Source organism: Eurosta solidaginis, chromosome 5 (genome assembly GCF_040869045.1).
Source record: "Eurosta solidaginis isolate ZX-2024a chromosome 5, ASM4086904v1, whole genome shotgun sequence".
Lineage (NCBI taxonomy): Eukaryota > Metazoa > Arthropoda > Insecta > Diptera > Tephritidae > Eurosta > Eurosta solidaginis.
Window position 1 is genome coordinate 15,749,340 of NC_090323.1, and position 19,112 is coordinate 15,768,451.

A 19,112-nucleotide genomic window follows, 5' to 3' on the forward strand; every position below is an offset into this window, starting at 1 on the left:
GGCTGCGCTGGCTAGGCCATGTTATGCGAATGAAATATGATGCTCCGTCCAAGAAAGCGTTTCTATCGGAACCCGCTTATGGAAGCAGAGGTAGAGGGCGGCCCCCTCTACTCCGTTGGAAGGACCAGGTGGAAAACGATTTAAACTCCCTTGGTGTGACCAATTGGCGCCGGTTGGCGGAGCGAAGGAGCGACTGGCGCGCCTTGTTGGATGGCCATAACCGTTTAGACGGTTAAGCGCCAATTAGTAAGTAAGTAAATATTTTAATAAGAAATATCAGCCTAGAAAAGAAGGCTTTTAATAAGTTTTTCGGGCTACCGAAAATTGCTTTGGAGGAAGAAACATGGGTCGAAGTATTATTATTATTACTAGGTCTGGAAGCACTGCGACCTTTGTGTAGATCTATTGTGGGTGAAAGTATACAAAGAAAGGGAACATAGCCTTCTTAAGTGTCTGTACGTTTGCTCAGAACATGTTAACAAAACATACACGTTTGTCAATTGGTTGCCTAAAGGAGGTCTTTATAAACCGACACAGCAATTTCTAAAGAGTTTAGTATACTTAAACGCAATTTGTATGAAATTGAATGGTGGTAAATTGGCTACAAGTACACATTTTTTATTTATTGTATAATTCAAGCGTAGCTCTTGAGGAGGGAATTGTTAAACCATTTTTTAGAGAGAACATTGCCCTGTAGCTCTGCAGGTTAGCTACTAGTTATGAGAGTTCTTTTGCCTACACATATTCTGTGCCATTTTAGCATTGACAAGGATATGGTGTCCCACAAACATAACAAATTAAACACCTACCACTTACTGCAGACTTTGGCGGTAGACTTTTTCTCAACATGCCTTGAGAAATATCCACTGTAGAGGCATGATAAAAGGGGCCATGCTAAAACAACAGAATTTTTCGTGAATTTTTTCTATCTAGGGGACAAGCTGCCTTAAAGATATGAGCCATTAACCAATGTATGAGTCATTATCCACTATTTTTTTAATAAAATTGCATGTTTTACTGTATTCTCAATCGATCGTGTATAAATAAATCGTGCTAAGCATATTATTATTGTCTCAGATGACCATTGCATTTTCAGCCTGAAGGAAATTTCAATCCCTGAAAACCACAATTTCGACTTAAACAGTAACGGTATGCTTTTAGCAAAACAACAAACATTATAAAACTTCAAATAACCCCAAATACATCAACAAATTTTGAGTGGAACTACCTTCTTTTTTATACCATGTTTTATCTATTTTTTATCAAAAATTTTTGAAAATTTATCGATTTTTTGTCTGAGGGTCACCAATTTACGCCAATTGTCGCCATGTAAACGATAGTTATGGAAATTTTATTTAAAAGTTATCGATTATTTGAAAGAAAATGTTATCGATATTTAATTGAAAAATTATTAATTTATTACCAAAGTAGTATCCCTTTGAAGATTCATCGTTAACTTTTACTACAAATAGCAAATTTATAAAATTTCGATAACATATAGATAAATCGCTAACTTTAGTTATCGAAAGCGAATTTATAACACTTCTATTTAAATACCTATACCTCGTCGATAACATACCTACAACACACCAAAATGCGCCTATAATAAATCGATAGCCTATCGATAACAAACTATAAAAACTTCAACCAAAGCTTTGAGTTTGAGAGCGGTGCTTTGCGACAACTTTTTGACACAACCTAGTGTTTATGTTAGGGTGGTCCAATTTTTATGAAGCATTTTTTGTTACATATTTCCTCTCAAGTACGGACTCTACATAAAATTCTAAGAAAATAATTACGCTAATGCATGAGTGTAAAACTAATTTAGAGCCTGTGAAAATTTTAAAAAAGTTGTCAATTCCTTGGAAATTAATAAACTTTGTGCATTTTAAAGCTAATACAATTATGCGAGTGTTTATATAATAACATCCTTTGCTTAAGTCTTTGCGAGGCAAAGCACGTGAAGCACTTTAGCATAAAAAAGGGGCTTTTTAATAAATTGATCTGCCTCAGCGGCTGCAGCTCTTATAATTTTCTTAAAAAGTAGCGCATATTTACAACTTAGTTAAATTTAATATAAGTAGAACATATGTACATACATTTGTAAGTCCCATCAAAAAAAGAAAAATAAATAAAAATTCTTCTTAAACAACTTACAATGGCAAAAGCCTCTTCATGTTTACTCTTTGTCGAAGTGTGCTCAAGCAAAAAGCTTAACAAACTTGAATCTGCTCTACAAACATTACTGCCATTTAAGATACGATTATTTGTTAGCTGCTAGTGTGCCTCAGTGTGTGTTGCCAGTTTTTATTATAAGGATTCATATATGTATATGCATATGTATATTAGACTGGGTCGAATAAAAAGTTGCTAATATCCGCCTCTAAATTTGAAGATTATGTTGAGAGGGTTTCGGAAAAATTTTTTAAAATTTTTTTTGATCCTTCGAAATACAGCCAAAAAGGTTTTTTCGTTGTAACTTGGTTATTTGACGACCGATTTTTAAAATTGATATGTCATTATTTAGGCCTTGAGAAGCTCCATATTTACGTTTAATGTCCTTTTAAGCTATGAAGTCTTTTTCACATGATTAGGTCAGCTAACAAAATTTTTGTAGAGATTGAGGCTTAAGTAAACAAAGTACTATCTCCGTTTTTCGAACCGAAATTTTATTTTTTTGTTAACGCGTTCAGCAAATTGAAAAAGTAAAGGTGAAAAGTTAGAAGTCAGAAGTCGTATTCAGAAGTCAGAGTCTGACTTTTCACCTCGTATAACAGCTGTTATACTAAATTTCTCAAAAAAAAGAATCCAGCCCTTCTAATAAGGGAAAAGGGCGGACCACGCCCACATTTTTACTTGCTCAATTTGCTGAACGCGTTAACAAAAAAATAAAATAAAATTTCGAAATGTAGAATTTCGAACTTCAAACTTCGTAAGCCGATATCTATTTTTTGGAGGCTAACTTCGAAAAACGGAGATAGTACTTTGTTTACTTAAGCCTCAATATCTACGAAAAAGTGGGTTTGTCCAATACCAAGAACAAAAGTTGATTTTGTCGCATAGTGTTATTATTATAAATACGAAACTACAGGTTTGACTCACTTATATTACTTTGACTTCCCCTATTCCTGATATCTGGCATATCTTTATTAACTTTTCAATGCAAACTCTGCAATTTTTCCTCCAAAAATATCATGAGTTTCAGGTCTAAGTATAATAAGGATCAGGTAAAATAAGAGTTTCAATAAATATTGAAAGTGCTATAACTTCTTTGTTTATTATTTTAGTAATATGGTTTCAAAGCAAAATTTTCTTGAATTTTTAAGTACTTTCGTTTGGTAAGGAAAAAAACATACATTAGGGGGGGAAGGGGAATGTGAAGCTTCGCAAGGCCAAAATAATGACATATCAATTTTAAAAATCGGACGTCAAATAACCAAGTTACAACGAAAAAACCTTTTTGGCTGTATTTCGAAGGATCAAAAAAAAAAAAAAAATTAAAAAAAAATTTCCGAAACCCTCTCAACATAATCTTCATTAGCAACTTTTTTTTTTGTATGGGGACCAACCCAGTCTAAGGTATATATGTATGTATATATGTAAAGCCTTTTGCTGTCAGCTATTAAAATTTCTGGTTGATATGCAATTTCGCATATGAAATTATCAGGCTTTCAATAAAACAACTTAAATATGCACAAACATACTAAAGGCAACTTCAATATACATACATACATATAAAATATATAAAAGTGCACATACACACACTCAAACTAATATATTTGTAACACTTTATAAGCTGCGCTTCGATTGGCATTCGAGCAAATTTTCTACTGAAAAGCCTCAAGTGCATACAAAGTATATAAAGGCTTCAGCGTTGTATGTTTGTATGCACATAGTTAGATATGTACAAATTTTTGCATTTTATTGCAGCATCTATGCATTTATTTAATATAACTTAGTTATTGTTTTTTATGTACATATATATGTTTCTTTAACTTATTTTTATTTTCTTTACTATGCTTCATAGCGCATGACAAATCAATGTGCTGTAGCACTTTTTCTCACTACATAACCACATAGTTTATGTTAGATGATGTTGCTCGTTTCATTGTTACCCGGTGCGTATACGTAACATGCAATTCATTTTATAAGCAATTTGTGCAGGGAAAAGCACACATGCACACACACACACTCAAGCACACAGCTGCATATAGCAGCACTTACAAATGTTACAAATATTGTTATACATATATTTGTTGTTGTTATTTTTATTAGAAGGATTTCCTTATATTTATTTTTGTGCTTCAAACACATGTACATGTGTATGTATGTACATATGTGCATATGCTTTAGGAGTGTCCTTAAAAAAATGAAGTGAGTGGTGCAAGCTGCAACGGAAACCGGCGCACAGTACTCTGTTCTTGTGGGGATGTAGTCAACGTAGGTAAGAATGTTGGAGTGACCGTAACCCATTGATAAATTTGCTACAATTACTTAAACCTCGTTCTATATCACTTACATTACAAATTCAGAACCAGCATCAACACTAGCAACAACATCAGCACTGAAATCCAGCGAAGAATGAAACTTGCCAATAAATGCTACTTTGGACTAGGTAGGCAATTGAAAAGTAAAGTCCTCTCTCGGCGAACGAAAATCATACTCTACAAGTCACTTATCGTACCCGTCCTGCTATATGGGGCAGAAGCATGGACCATGACAACAGCAGATGAAGCGGCTTTGGGAGTGTTCGAGAGAAAAGTTCTTCGTCATGCACATTGTTTATGGACCGCTACGCGTTGGCGATGGCGAGTACCGAAGAAGATTTAATGATGAGCTGTACGAGCTATACGCAGACATCAACATAGGCCAGCGAATTAAAACGCAGCGGCTGCGCTAGCTAGGCCATGGTATGCGAATGAAAGATGATGCTCCGGCCACGAAAGTGTTTCTATCGGAACCCGCCTATGGAAGCAGAGGTAGAGGGCGGCCCCCACTTCGTTGGAAGGACCAGGTGGAAAACGATTTAAACTCCCTTTGTGTGACCAATTGGCGCCGGTTGGCGGAGCGAAGGAGCGACTGGCGCGCCTTCTTGGACGGCCATAACCGTTTAGACGGTTAAGCGCCAATTAAGTAAGTAAGTAAGTAACAAATTCAAAACATCTAAATTTTGGCACCCATTGGATACCGCTGATGCGGGATGCCCAGCAACCAAAGAACGACCTCATATATGGTAACCAGGGCTTACAGGGGAATATCTTCGGCAATAGAGTTTTCGAACATTGGTAATGAAGAACTTTCCCAATCAGATGTAAGACAGCACAGCTAATGCTAACTTCCCCAACCCCAACGCATCATCGTCATACTGTGCATGTGTACACTGCATTGCAAATTGATGGGGGCCTTCTGAAGCAACGCCACACGAGAGCTTTATAGAACGAAGGAGAACCCGACAGCGTGGAATAGCAGAATTGACCAACGCAGTCAAGAAAACCAAGGTAGTGTGTCACAGAGCAAGACCGATAGTTTTGCTGGTCACGCTGGACGTAAAAAACGCTTTTAACTTAGCCATATGGGACGACTTGCTTGAGGCACCAGAAGGCACTTTTAAAGTACCGCAATATTTGCTGGATATCTTAAAGGAATGCCTGCGAGATGGATACTAATGTAATGTAATGTGAATCCACTCAGGGCCAAAGTAGGGCAAAGATAACAGGTGGATAGACCCACTTCGATATAATGTCCCGATCTCCGCAATTTTACTTATGACAGTCTTCTTCGATTGGACATGCCTGGCAGCATCTAACTCGTCACTTTTGCAGACGATGTTACAGCTGTGATAACAGCACGAAGCTGCGAGCTGAACCAACGTCATGCATATTGTAAATAGAGAGATGGCTGATAGCGATATTCAGCTCGATAGAGCAAAACGGAGACTGGCATTCCTACAAAGGGGTTGATTCCCAAATATGTTTGTTAGGGACCTGCAACTACTTCGAAACACGCACTTCAACGATATATCTGGAGGCTAGACCATAAGCTCACCTTGCAAGAGCGTACCAGAGGAGCCTGCAAAATAAATAACAAAATATTTGGCCACTGTCAAATTTAATCTTCATCTAAGGTGCTTTTGTTTTGAGTTTCGTGGTAGGAAGAAATGCTTTATGCAATGACCGGGATATTTAAAGCTACACTACTATTCTCTCCGAGTGTAGCACTCACGATAACTGCAGCGTTTTCTAGGCAAAGGCCCCCGCTATAAAAGATGTGGTAGACGGGATGCCGCCGCTTATCTGCTTGGGAAATTAATATCTGCTCTAATAATCAGGCGGCTAGCAAAGCGCTCAAGTCGGCTGCAATGAGGTTGAATCTAACTGCCTTTTAATAAAAATTATTTTTGTAGCAGGGTATAAGGATACCCCGGCTGATATCTTGGCTCGGGTAGGATCTGGTGAAGTGAACATATCTGCCAGCGGAGAATTTTGGATTTCGCCGACCAATTTCTCTCTACCTTTGGTCAGGTAAGCCTCGAGCCAGCTAAGCAAACGTTGGGCTAACATACTTTTTGCCTGGTGTCGAGGTATTTCTGGCCCACACTTATTCATAGAGTGTTAACAAGATACTACCCAATAGAAGCCATGCGGTGCGCCCCAACGGTACTGAGGACGATGGCGTGGAATGCCCAGTTTAAGATCTCACATAGAATGAATGTATCCGTTTCAAGACCAAACGAACAAACACGAACTCCGTCCACTTGGAAAATATTAGAAGTTAACTAGGGCCATGCTTAGTTGCTGCCTCGATATCTGGATTATTTCAGGGCCATTTTGGGGCTTTTTCGAGATCATTTTTGAACTGTTTTTGAGTTATTTATTTCGAGACTATTTTGGGATAACTTCCGGATTTTCGTCTTAACTAATTTAAGGTTCATATTGGGACTATTTCGAAACAGTATCAAAACAATGTACAAATCACGTGTTTTGGTATAATGTGGGTGCTATTCCGAAATCATCTAGGGATCATCTATATATCATTTTGGTATTTATTCCGAATATTTTCAAATTTTTTGTTGCTTCAGCATTGTTGGGGGATTATGATCTAAGTAAAGAGTGTATATGTTATAACTCTAACTTAAGTAAGGCTGTTTAAATGGAGAGATTGAGATAAATGGTTCATTTGATTATTTAAGTACCACCCCAATATAAATATGTACATGTATTGTACATTCGTTACTTCAATTATCCGCTGTTTTACTTGTATATATATCTGTTGGCCTACTTGATGGGTGTTGAAGTGTATAAAGCCAACGTCGACGATATTATTTGGAACAGCATCATGAACAAGGAGTGTTGTTGCTGTTATTTGAAATAACACTTAAAGTACCGTTATTTCGCATGTTGTCACAATAACAGTTTTTAATGTTCCCTTATGCATATTTTATTTACATAAACAGTGTGCGGTAAAAGTGGTCCTCGCTAGTTTTTAAATAACCCTTGGCGGTTTTATGTGAGTCTTTGGCCAGTTAGTAGATATTGTACGACTTAGTTACCAGGACTTATATTACAGAATAACTTCGTTCACTTGGAAAAGACTACAAGCTTTCTAGGACCAACCTTTATTTCTGCTCCGAGGTGTGGCAACTTTGCTCCCCTAGTAGTTGAGCATTGTCCTCGCGAGCACGAAACGTGCTCACTCGTTCTCCCTGCAAATTGCACCTCCTACATCTGCTATGACTGTCGAGTACTAACTTATAAACATATCAAGGCAGAAGGCAGTGTCCAATTAGTTGGGCTCATTGTAAGCCTTAAGTCTTCTCCCTTAAGAGATATGAGCAACTTTCTTAGTCTAACGTAAACAGATTTTCACATGATCTTAGAAATTTTGCAGGTTCGACCTTCTGTCCACACCTTTCCTGCTTGATGGTAATGGATTTGCATTTGATTTCTCCTTTTGATTTCTACCAAACGGAGTCTACCGTCGATTTATCGAGTTTTGCACGCTTCTTCGCCAACTAATCGGCCTTTTCGTTAGCTTCTATGCATTTATGGCTGGGAACGTAGTATAGATGTATAGTCCGGCCTGAGTGCAGTCACTGCAATGCTTCTATATCCGTGATCGCCGCCTGTCTATCAATATATATATTGACGAGGCTGCAGCTGCTTTCTTTACGACTACAGTGATCTGGTACCCTGTAGGATCTACTTATTTCCGCATCGGCACAGTAAACAGCAATTCGAGTCCTCCGTTAAATTGGAACCATCGCTGTGCGTCAACCTTCCGGCCCTCTTGTGGTCCCAAGATCCCTTTCGAAGCTGAGAAGAGTGACCATGTAGTCTGCCTTAGTTTTAGTAGATCTAATGATGAAAAATATTCCTAGTACGTTGGCTGTTTGTGGATCACTACCTAGTCTGCATCTCACTAATATTTTGGTGATATTTAAGCGACATTTTCAGCGAAGCATACCTACATAACTAAAACTACATGGGCATTATTGAATAGCGTAACGAATGGTGTTAAATATCATTAGAGGAGCAGCCTGCCAGTAACTATGGCTAACCCTATTTTTATTGCATACTTAAATATTCTCTTTGTTAATGGTATGGGAGCATCAGATATAAGCGCAACAATGTAAGCGAGTAGCTCTTGATTTTCGATTTGCAGGCAAATCGGCGCTGTAGCCAAATTATCACTAGACCGTCAACAACTCGGCAACAATTAATTAAACGTTAAGCACATCAAGCTTTAGCTTTTACAGAGCTTAAAATATTGCGCACAGATGTTGGTAGTTGTGAGAAAGGGTGTTGATATAGTACACCCAAAAAAATAAGAACTTCTGATGTAGTAGCACAAGAGCGGCATTTGCCGTCAAGTTTTTTCACTCGAAAACTTGATATCTACAAAGCAATTCCAGGCAACCTGTATCATCACAACCCGTTCATATTTAGGCCACTCCTTTTGCTTAGGTTGTACCCTACAATTACAACATTTTCAAGTACTTTGATGGATTTTGGAGATGTTCAGGATTTCGAGTGGGAATACTTGATGTGAAAAGCTCCAAAATTTGTTACGAACTCTTCACAGCGGTTTTAAGTCCATAACGACGTGTTCCCTACAATTAGAACCAGAGCTTGGGAACTTCGATTAGAATTAGAAATCATTATGATTAGAAAAATGAAATAATCTAATCATTAGTTTTTTTTTTGATCCTTTAATATTTTAGATTTCTAATTGATTAGATTAGAACTAATCAAAAATCTAATGGCGATTAGCGACGATTAGCATATCTAATCAAAACTAATCAAAACTAATGAAAAAAAAAATTCGATTAGATTTCTCGATTAATTTTGATTTGATCAAATATTTTGAAATATTTTTGTTGTTTTTTTCGTTGAATTCATAAAGTAACAAACATAAAAGAACTTTTATTCAAAATTTCATTGTAAACATAAATCTTATTAAACAAGTAAGTACGGGGTTGTCTTCGGCTCATAGCCCTGGTCATTTCGGTACATTTATTGGTGGGTCTATCTCCACTTTTTCTAATACTAGTTGTAGTATAAAAATTAAAGGCACGTTCTGAAAAATAAACATGAGATTCTCGACGCTTTAAATGTATGCTGATTTATATTATATAACTTACAGTTCTCTAAAGGGGAACTGTTAAAAAATTAAAGTTGCGGTGAACTCACTGTTCACCGACCAAAGGAAATACACACATTAAATTAAGTTGATACTGAGCTTGATTTATTGTGCACTCGTTGCACTCACTGATACGACTACTCTAAAACATATTCTTTTGTTACCAAATAACTTTTAAGTCTAACTTACTTATGCCTACGTTGCAGATCCCACCACCAACCGACATTTCACAATCGATGAGTTGCGCGTATAGGCCAATACTGCTTATGCTGCACTTCTCACGGCTTATTGGTTGTATTGTGTTACCGATCGCTTGCGCGTGTACTGCGAAAGTGCTATTTGGGGCAATGAAGAAGTCACATGCACGGCAACGTGAGTAAATGGTGCGCCATTAGTTAGTATTGGGATTACGGGTGTGATAACTTATATGTATCACAAAAAGTTTATATTCGACTTCATTACTACCAACTTTTCAAAAGAAAATTCAGACAGTGAATTCCGTCTTGGGGTATTGACTATTCCAGCAAATGAAAACAGTCTTTCGACGGGCGCTGATGACGTAAGCGGGGTATTGAAAGCTAGACATGCTTCTTTCAGTGCACCATATTTATTCCAAATTTCAGGACAAAAAAAAAAAAAAAAACGAGAGTATAGATATACAAAAATAAAAAAATTTTTTTTACAAAAATATATGAAAATAGTTAATCTAATCAAATATAATCAAAACTAATCGAGAAATCTAATCGAATTTTTTTTGATTACTTTTGATTAGTTTTGATTAGATATGCTAATCGTCACTAACCGTGATTAGTTTTTTGATTAGTTCTAATCTAATCAATAAGTAATCGATTAGTATAGCCAACTAATCGTAAATAATCAATTATTCTGCAAAATAAAAGTTTCTAATCCGATTACTAATCATTAGGATTACTAATCATTATTCCCCAGCTATGATTAGAACATTTTCAAGCACGTTGGTAAATTTGGAGATATCAAGTTTTTTGAGTGGCTATTTTGAAGTCAATAATAATATGTTGGGCTTCATGGTTCGTCTCCAGAATTTTGCGTATGAGGAAAATGTGTTCGAAGGTAGATTCACCAGATCTATAACAGCGCTCATTACATCCATTATGATATTAGGAATACTGATTGCCTGGAAGCTAATTTTTTTCCTTATGACCGCTGTTTGATGAATTGTGCAGAGTACAATAGAGTCTCAATTGAAAGCATAAGTAAGTACCACCGAGCTTACGTTGTTTTCGTTTTCAAATTTTTACTTTCTTGTTGAACAGCACGGCGAAGTAATTTGACGTTTTTCGGGGGTTTTTTTTTTTAATTTAAGTCACTTTTGTATATTTTCAATTCTTGGAACCTTGAAGGAAATCTGCAACGTCATATCTCTTGATATTTAGTAATGAAAAGAATTGTGTTCCTCCATAACTAAAGTGCATTCATCCGATATCACTTTATCAATTCACATTGTTATACTTATTAAGGTCACTTCTGTATACTTGCAACAATAAGGGACTGCAAAAAGATTTATGGCTAACGTACGTATCGAATCAACGTCAGAGAAAAGTGACAAAAGCAGACGCGACAGTTTAGACATCCATTCCGACCTCTGGATTGCTACGTATGGCAGCCTGAGATCGTGATGCTCACGAGGAGACAAATTCCTACTATAATCATTATTATGGTTAGGAAGAGCAACTAGAAATACGTAGGTCCACGTAATACCTTGAGGTGAGGGTAGATAGTAAGCTACCCTTTGCAGAAGAATTTCAATAGGTCTGCGAGAAGAAATTACAGACGATAGGGTAAACAGAGGCAGGCCAAGGTGAAGTAAAAGAAAGCTTCTTGCATCCGCTTTGGATTCTTTACCTTTGTACCCTGCAGTAATATTGGCGGAGAAAAATAAATTAATTTAGCACCTTTTCGTAGGAGTAGGCAGAGATATTGCTGCCATACAGGTACCAGAGTGATCATTCAGACGCTGGCAACAGCTGCAATGCTGCTAGAAACTGGACCAGAAAACTGCTTCCCGAGCCGGTCCTTAGTTTGATCGGCCACATGGGGAAGTTGACTTATACCTGATGTAGTGTTTAGCAAGCCATGGCTACAACTGACAATATTTCCACAGAATGCTCAAGGTTGAATATCTCAACTGCCTATATTGTGAGCTCATAGACGACGCATGCCGCTTTTTCGCATGCTATCACTAAGCAATCTCTCCCCAGATAGTGTTATCTAAAAAACGAAATACCAGCAACAAAACTTGCAGCACTGCATTTCAATTTGCGACTGCAAAATCACAACAAAACAAAAATGTTTCCTTTTGAAAAATGTTTTTAATAACTTTTTCTATCGCAGTTTATAATCGCAAAAGGAAAATACACACATAACGATAAAATTTCCTAAATTTTAAAAACTCCTACTCGTATCTCTTTGCACTTCACGCCACCCAACGCAAAACGACGGCTTCGAACGGCCTCAAATAAAGTCCTTGGGTCAAATCCACTTTGTCACTGAAAAAAAAAAATTTATTTAAATAATTTCCCCTCATAAAATATGGTAAGCTGAACGAATTCACTTACCCCTTTTTGTAAGGTGAATATTTATTGTTTAAGCGGGTATAAACTTTTTCGTTTGGATAGAATGGGGTATGGTGGGGGTGTGGCAATTTATGTTAGGAGTGGGCTGTCATGCAAGCTCAACTGTGTCTCATCGCCATCAAGTTCGATTGAGTACATTTTTCTAGAGATATTTACCAGGTTTGACAGGCTACTCATTGGCTGCGTTTACAGGCCGCACAAACAAATCGAATACATGGAATTTGTTGATTTCCTTGAAAATTTAATGATAGATTATAACAATATAATTATAGCCGGGGACTTCAACTGTAATATACTTAATGACGTAAGATTTCCACTACTTGTGGGAAATCTAGGCCTTTCCCTTGTCAATTACACCGCACCAACGCACTTTACACGTACTTCGAGCACCCTATTAGATATCTTTCTTGTAAGCGATAAATCGAAAGTACTATTATATGACCAACTACTTTCTCCCAACTTCTCCAAACACGATTTAATTTTTATAGCGTATGATTTTCATTTTGTTTCTGATACCTCAAGTTTTTCATATCGCGATTTCAATCGTATAGACTACGGTAAACTCTGTGCAGGTGTTAATGCTGTAAATTGGAGCTCAATACATAGTATGACTTCTGCCGATGATCAGATAAGTTTTATTCAAAAGAACATAAGTACCCTCTTTGACCAATTTGTTCCGCTTGTAACAAGGTCAGCTGAGACCAAGAGGCATCCATGGTTTAACAATTTTATAAAGCAGCTAATAGGAAAACGCAACAAAGCTTATCTGAGTTGGAAACAAAATCGATCAGATAGAGCTTATAATGGTTACAAGAAACTGAGAAGAGACGTGACTAAAACAATCAAGAGGCAAAAAAGAAAATATTATGAATATCAGTTCAGTACAGCCATTGGCTCACAGAAGACGTGGAAGCAGATCCGCGAAATTGGCATTGGCATTGGGAAAAAAACTACACATATTTCCGAATCGGTTAATGTAGATGAGTTAAACGCAACCTTTGCAAATTCCCCACCTTCTCTGCATAATATCAACTATAATCGTTATAGTTCTGGTCCAAGTGTTACCTTACCCGGTTTTGCCTTTAAATGCGTCGATGAATGCGATGTGGTCGAGTCCATTCTCTCAATCAAGTCAAGCGCCGTTGGCCTTGATGGTGTCCATCCTAAACTCGTAAAATGCATCCTGCCAAAAATTCTTTCATATATCGTTTACGCTTTCAACTCCATTTTTACTACATCAGTTTATCCTGAATGCTGGAAAAAAGCTAAAATTATTCCTGTCCAGAAACCAAATGGTGACTTTCGACCTATTGCTATTCTGCCTTTTCTTTCTAAGGTTTTCGAACGCATGATGCATCGACAGATAAATATTTTTGTCCATAACAACTCCCTGATAAGCCCACATCAGTCGGGATTCAGAACAAGCAGGAGCTGTATCACAACGCTATTAAGCGTTTCAGATGACATTAGAAGAAATATGGATATGGAACAAGTAACGTTTCTCACACTTTTGGACCACTCGAAGGCATTTGACTCAGTTGACCATACTTTACTATGCTTAAAACTTAAAACGCTTTTCAACTTCTCAGCTCCAGCCTTGGAGCTAGTAAATACGTATCTTCTTGAGAGATATCAAGCAGTAAGCGTCGGTAGCTCCATGTCAAACTTTCTAAGTGTAGCCAAGGGAGTCCCCCAAGGATCTATACTTGGACCCTTGTTATTCGTTCTATATATAAATGACCTGCCAGAAATTCTTAAATATAGTAAAGTGCACGTTTATGCAGATGACGTTCAAGTATATTTAGGCGGGCCCTCAGCCTCCATTAATAACTGCGTACGAAATTTAAATTCCGATCTATGTCTCATAAATAAATGGGCTAGTGATAACGGGCTAGTCTTAAACCCAAGTAAGTCTAAATGCATCGCTATTTATAAAAAAACTATTAACATAGATCAGTGCCCCAAAATAACACTTAACAATGCTCCGATAAACTTTTTCGACACGGCAAAAAATCTTGGTGTCATTTTTAACAGAACATTAACTTGGAATAATCATATCCTTCCTACAATAGGCAAAGTATATGGCAGGTTACGAACACTATGGACCACACAGCACTTCACACCAATTAAAATCAGATTGCTTCTGGCAAAGTCTTACTTGATACCATCATTACTGTATGGCTGCGAAGTTTTTGCCTATTGTGACAGTGAGTGTATTAAAAAACTTAATGTAATTTACAATAACATAGCCCGCTATATTTATGGTATACGTCCTTATGAACATATCTCCGAATATGCTCATAAGATATACAATATAACATTCGACAATCTGCTTAAATTTAGATGCATTTCACTCCTTCATAGAATAGTGTTGTTTAAGGAGCCTGCCTATCTATACGAAAGACTTCAGCTAGCACGGTCCGTGCGATCAACTCAACTACTGCACACAAGATTTGGCTCACGAATTTCTGAGCGTCAATTTTTTGTTATAACAGTACGTCTCTGGAATGTTTTGCCTTTGGAGATCAGAAGCATTTCTAACATAATGCACTTCAAAAGGAAACTATTGAGTTATCTTGCTTAGCATGTTGAAATACTTTTCTCTCCTTTCAAATCTTAAATCTTATATTTTTCTCTCTACAATTTTTACATAAACACATTTAATATTATGTTACTTTAACACCAAACACTGTAAATAAAACTTATGGTTGTTGTGTTTGGAATTTATAAAATAAAATAAATAAATAAATAAAAAATAAGACATACTCCATAGTTTTGTCAGACAAATTTTCGACATATTCGAGCTGATCACCAAAGTTCGCCAAAACACGATACTCCTCATTAAGATTATTAGTTCTAAAATATTTAAAATACGAAAGTATATCGAAAATCGCATTTCGAATATGTCATATCTAACTAACCTTACAACCTGGAAAACTTGATCACTCACAGCGCCATATGCATAGCCACCCTCCTTTTTGTAGGCCCTAAAAGCCGGTGTTTGCTTTAGTTACAACACTTCCTTGAATATTTCCAGAGTGCTGCGATCTGTTCCCTTTTGCGTTGCTACATTGAGTAAATCGTAATTCGAATTGACTGGCAACCACGTTGCATCGCTTGCGCTAAAGCCCGCATTCTTGTATGTATCACATTGCTTTGGCGTATGGTACATATTGCGTTCATCACAGACACCATTACTGCACGATTCAACACCATCTGTCATGCCAATCTCTTCACCCTAAAATACGACTACGGTAATGTTATATTAGAAAACGGGTTCTCTCTAGCTCTTACGCCAAAATATGTCAAAATATATTACATAGTATGTGATAGTTGCTCCAGGTAAGACATTCACAATTATTGTCATCAGGTCCACCTTATTTGCTCCTTGGCGTTGTGCTACTCGCTCATTATCAAAATTACTTGTTACGTAATTTGCAATTTTAAATTTTTCCCAATATACCTTAAAACATTTATTTAAATATTCTTCAAAGGTGCTGGCATTAGTTGCTGCATTTACTTTGATTAAATTGATATTCATTGTCATTTGTAGACCGTTATGGGTGCCATTGCTTACAGCTACGGCTCTTTTGGTTTGGACGCTTGAGTAACCCTCGCCTATTATTACTCTGAAATAAAGATGATACATTTATGTTTTCAGTAAAACTCCCACAGTGAAACTGATTTCAGCAATCAAATCCTCACCTTGTGTCACCACCTTTACGCTGCTTATAATGATCTAAAAACGCACGCCACTCATAAAGTAATTCATAATTTTCAGGTTGATCCAATTGATAAGTGCGTCCGCCTGCTGGTTGATCGGGCCATGTGCCATCTTCTGATTGTTTCTCAATAAAATATGGGATCCCATCTACGCGGAAACCACCGACACCATGATCTAACCAAAATTGCATAATATCCCTTAAACGTTGACGTACTTCAGGATTACGTAAAGTAAAATCTGGTTCCTCAACATTGAATTGATGCAAATAGTATTGTTGACGCTCCTCAACCCAAGTCCATGCAGAGCCAGGAGTTGCACAATCATACATACTAGTCTGCATAAGCAAAAAATAAAAAGTAGATTATCTTATAACGAAAGGTAGTTTTAAAGTATAAGCGGAAGCTTGTATATCTGAACCAATTAGAAGCGAATTTTTTTCCATAGACTCCTGTATAAGAAGTGAGAAATAGTTTCGTAACGCTGCAGAAGTTGTGTAGAAGTGATACCTAAAACAATCCTTAAGTGATGCTAGAACAGTCCTAAAATGGTTTTAAAACAGTTTCAAAATGATCAAGAAGCAGGCCTAAAATGATTTGGTAACTAGTTCCGAAGTAATCTTATAACGTACCAAATGTACTCAAAGTTGTGCCAAAATGATCCTGAAATAATTCCGAAGTGATCCCTAAATTTTTCCAATTGGTTCCGAAATAGTCTCAAAATAGTTCCAAAGTGATATTGATATTGCTCCAGATTTCAAAATATTCTCGAAGTGATTCCGAAAATAATCCCGAAGTGATCCTATAACAGTCCTAAAATGATGCCGAATTTGTATCGAAATGAGGATCAACAAAACAAGTGATATTAATATTTTTCCAAGTTGACCATAAAATAGTCTCGAGATATTTCCGAATATATGATGTAGGAATGTAGGATGTAAATCCATCCTCTTCAAACCGTGATTGAAGTCCACCAATGCATAATGAACGGCCAATTGTGCCATCTAGCTCGATAAGCACACACATCCCCCTTGACTGAATGTCATGTGTCCATCTTTGATTAAAATGATTTTGTAAATGATACAGGAGCAAAATTGAAACTCAAACTGAAAGCGGAACGAAACTGAATGATAGAACGATACCGGAACGAAACCAAAACAAAACTTAAGCTAGAATGAGATCGAAACCAGAACGAATTTGTAAGTGGAACAAAACTGGAGCCGGAACCAAACAAAACCAAAACAAAACTCCCACCGGACCGCAACCGGAACAAAATAAACGAAACCGGGGAAAAAACTAAGGAAACCGGAATAAATGTTAAGAATTCGGAACGAAACCGAAATTGGAGCTAAACTAATAACTGAACACAATTGGAACAAAAAAAGAAGGCGGAATGAAACCGATATCGGAACGGGACCGAAATTGGATCAAAACAGAAACCCGGGACGAAGCCTAAGTCAGAATAGAACGGGAACGGAACGAAAAATAGAACAAAACTGTAAACATAACTGGGCAAGGAAGTACATATTTCAATAAATCCAATTTCATCCTTGCCACTCTTCTTAAATGCTGAGCAAACCGTAATAAACTGCGCTCCTGCGCGAAGAACAATCTTCGACTCCCTTGATCTCCGCTTAAAAAGTTAAACAGTTGCAATATACACGTTCGAAAGAAATATCTAACTGTATTTTTCACTTATTATCACCTCATTCTACACTTTCTGAAAATTTTACTTATTAAAACTTAGTCACGTTAAGAAGTCAACGCTGGTCACAACCGTATTCTGATCACTACAATCCTATGATGATGATTTTTGTTTCTGAAGTCCATCTATACGAGAAGTATTCGACAAAACAATAATAATAACTACAACCTCCTCAATTTCGTTGGTCCACTAGGCGCAAATAGAATTTTGCAAAATAAAAACAATTCCTAAAAGCATCCTAAATTTTCCCGACCAACATGACTAGAATGTTCATTTAATTTACTCACATAATTATTGGGTGGTTTACGTTCGCCGGTTACTGGATCCATTTTACCATCAGCCCATACATAAAATTCATTATACCCACCTTCACGATGTATTGATTTCTGAAACCATACATTTTTATTACTCGAAATATTTGGTACAAAATCCAAAAGAATTTTTATACCAAGCTTATGTGCCGTTTGCACCATTTCATCGAAATCCGCCATTGTACCAAAAACTGGATTGAAGCTGGTATAGTTAGAAATATCAAAACCATCATCAACCATTGGTGACTCGTACATTGGCATAATCCAAGTAGCTGTTATGCCTATTTCTTTTAAATATTTCAAATGTGACGTAATGCCTTTTGTATCGCCTACACCATCACCATTACTGTCCGCAAAGGAACGTGGAAATATTTGATAGTACGAAGCCGTTTCCCACCAATCCACAGTCTCGGCTGCAAAGGCAGCGCCAGTGGAAATGCACAATAATAGCGCTAATGCTACAAGCCTATCTAAATTTGCCGACATCGTTTAAGATACTACGGGGAATCAAGGTTTTTAATGTATATGCATCTTAAACAAAATTCAAAGTATGGCAAATTATCCGCGAATGGTGTCATATTTCTAGGTTTGTTGTTGGTAGAAGATTATAACTTGTATTTATTATATACTCGCATTTCGTCAGATAAGTGGAAGATTTCTACCTCGGCCGCCGGCTTAAGATCACGCCAGCCGAACAAATGGTTTAATATTACACTTGTTATCTCTTAATAGGAACAATAGCCTATGACGAATTTGAATTTTGTATAAAAACATGGTAAGGCTGATAAACTGCATTTACGTCAACTTAAATAATATCGAATGAGACGGTTTACGACAATTTAGAGATAATGTTCCCCAAGTGCCATCTGGTAACGAACACGGTTAACGAGAATTCTGCAGAATCAGCGATAGAGCTTCGGCGAGCTTTATATTGGCAAGTAGAATAAAGAAAATTCAATCGAACTGATTGTGTAAGCCGTTGTTCTGGAGAGAGCAGGCGATCAACCCATACAATTTTCAAATCGGGATCTTGAACGCGGAAGAAAAGATACTAGATGGCCTGTAATTCCTCTTTTTATGTAGGTAGGATACGGTCACTCTTAAAATCCCTGTTCAACAACATTT

At 37.0% G+C, this 19,112-nt stretch overlaps 1 protein-coding gene and 1 pseudogene across 4 annotated transcripts in view; one reads left to right on the forward strand and one right to left on the reverse strand.

Annotated features, from left to right (window-relative positions):
• Window positions 1–19,112, forward strand: part of LOC137252206 (serine protease easter-like) — a 339,821-nt gene that overhangs the window by 137,553 nt on the left and 183,156 nt on the right. The gene's annotated exons all lie outside the window — the stretch shown is intronic.
• On the reverse strand, window positions 12,092–18,473 carry LOC137252690 (maltase A2-like; annotated as a pseudogene).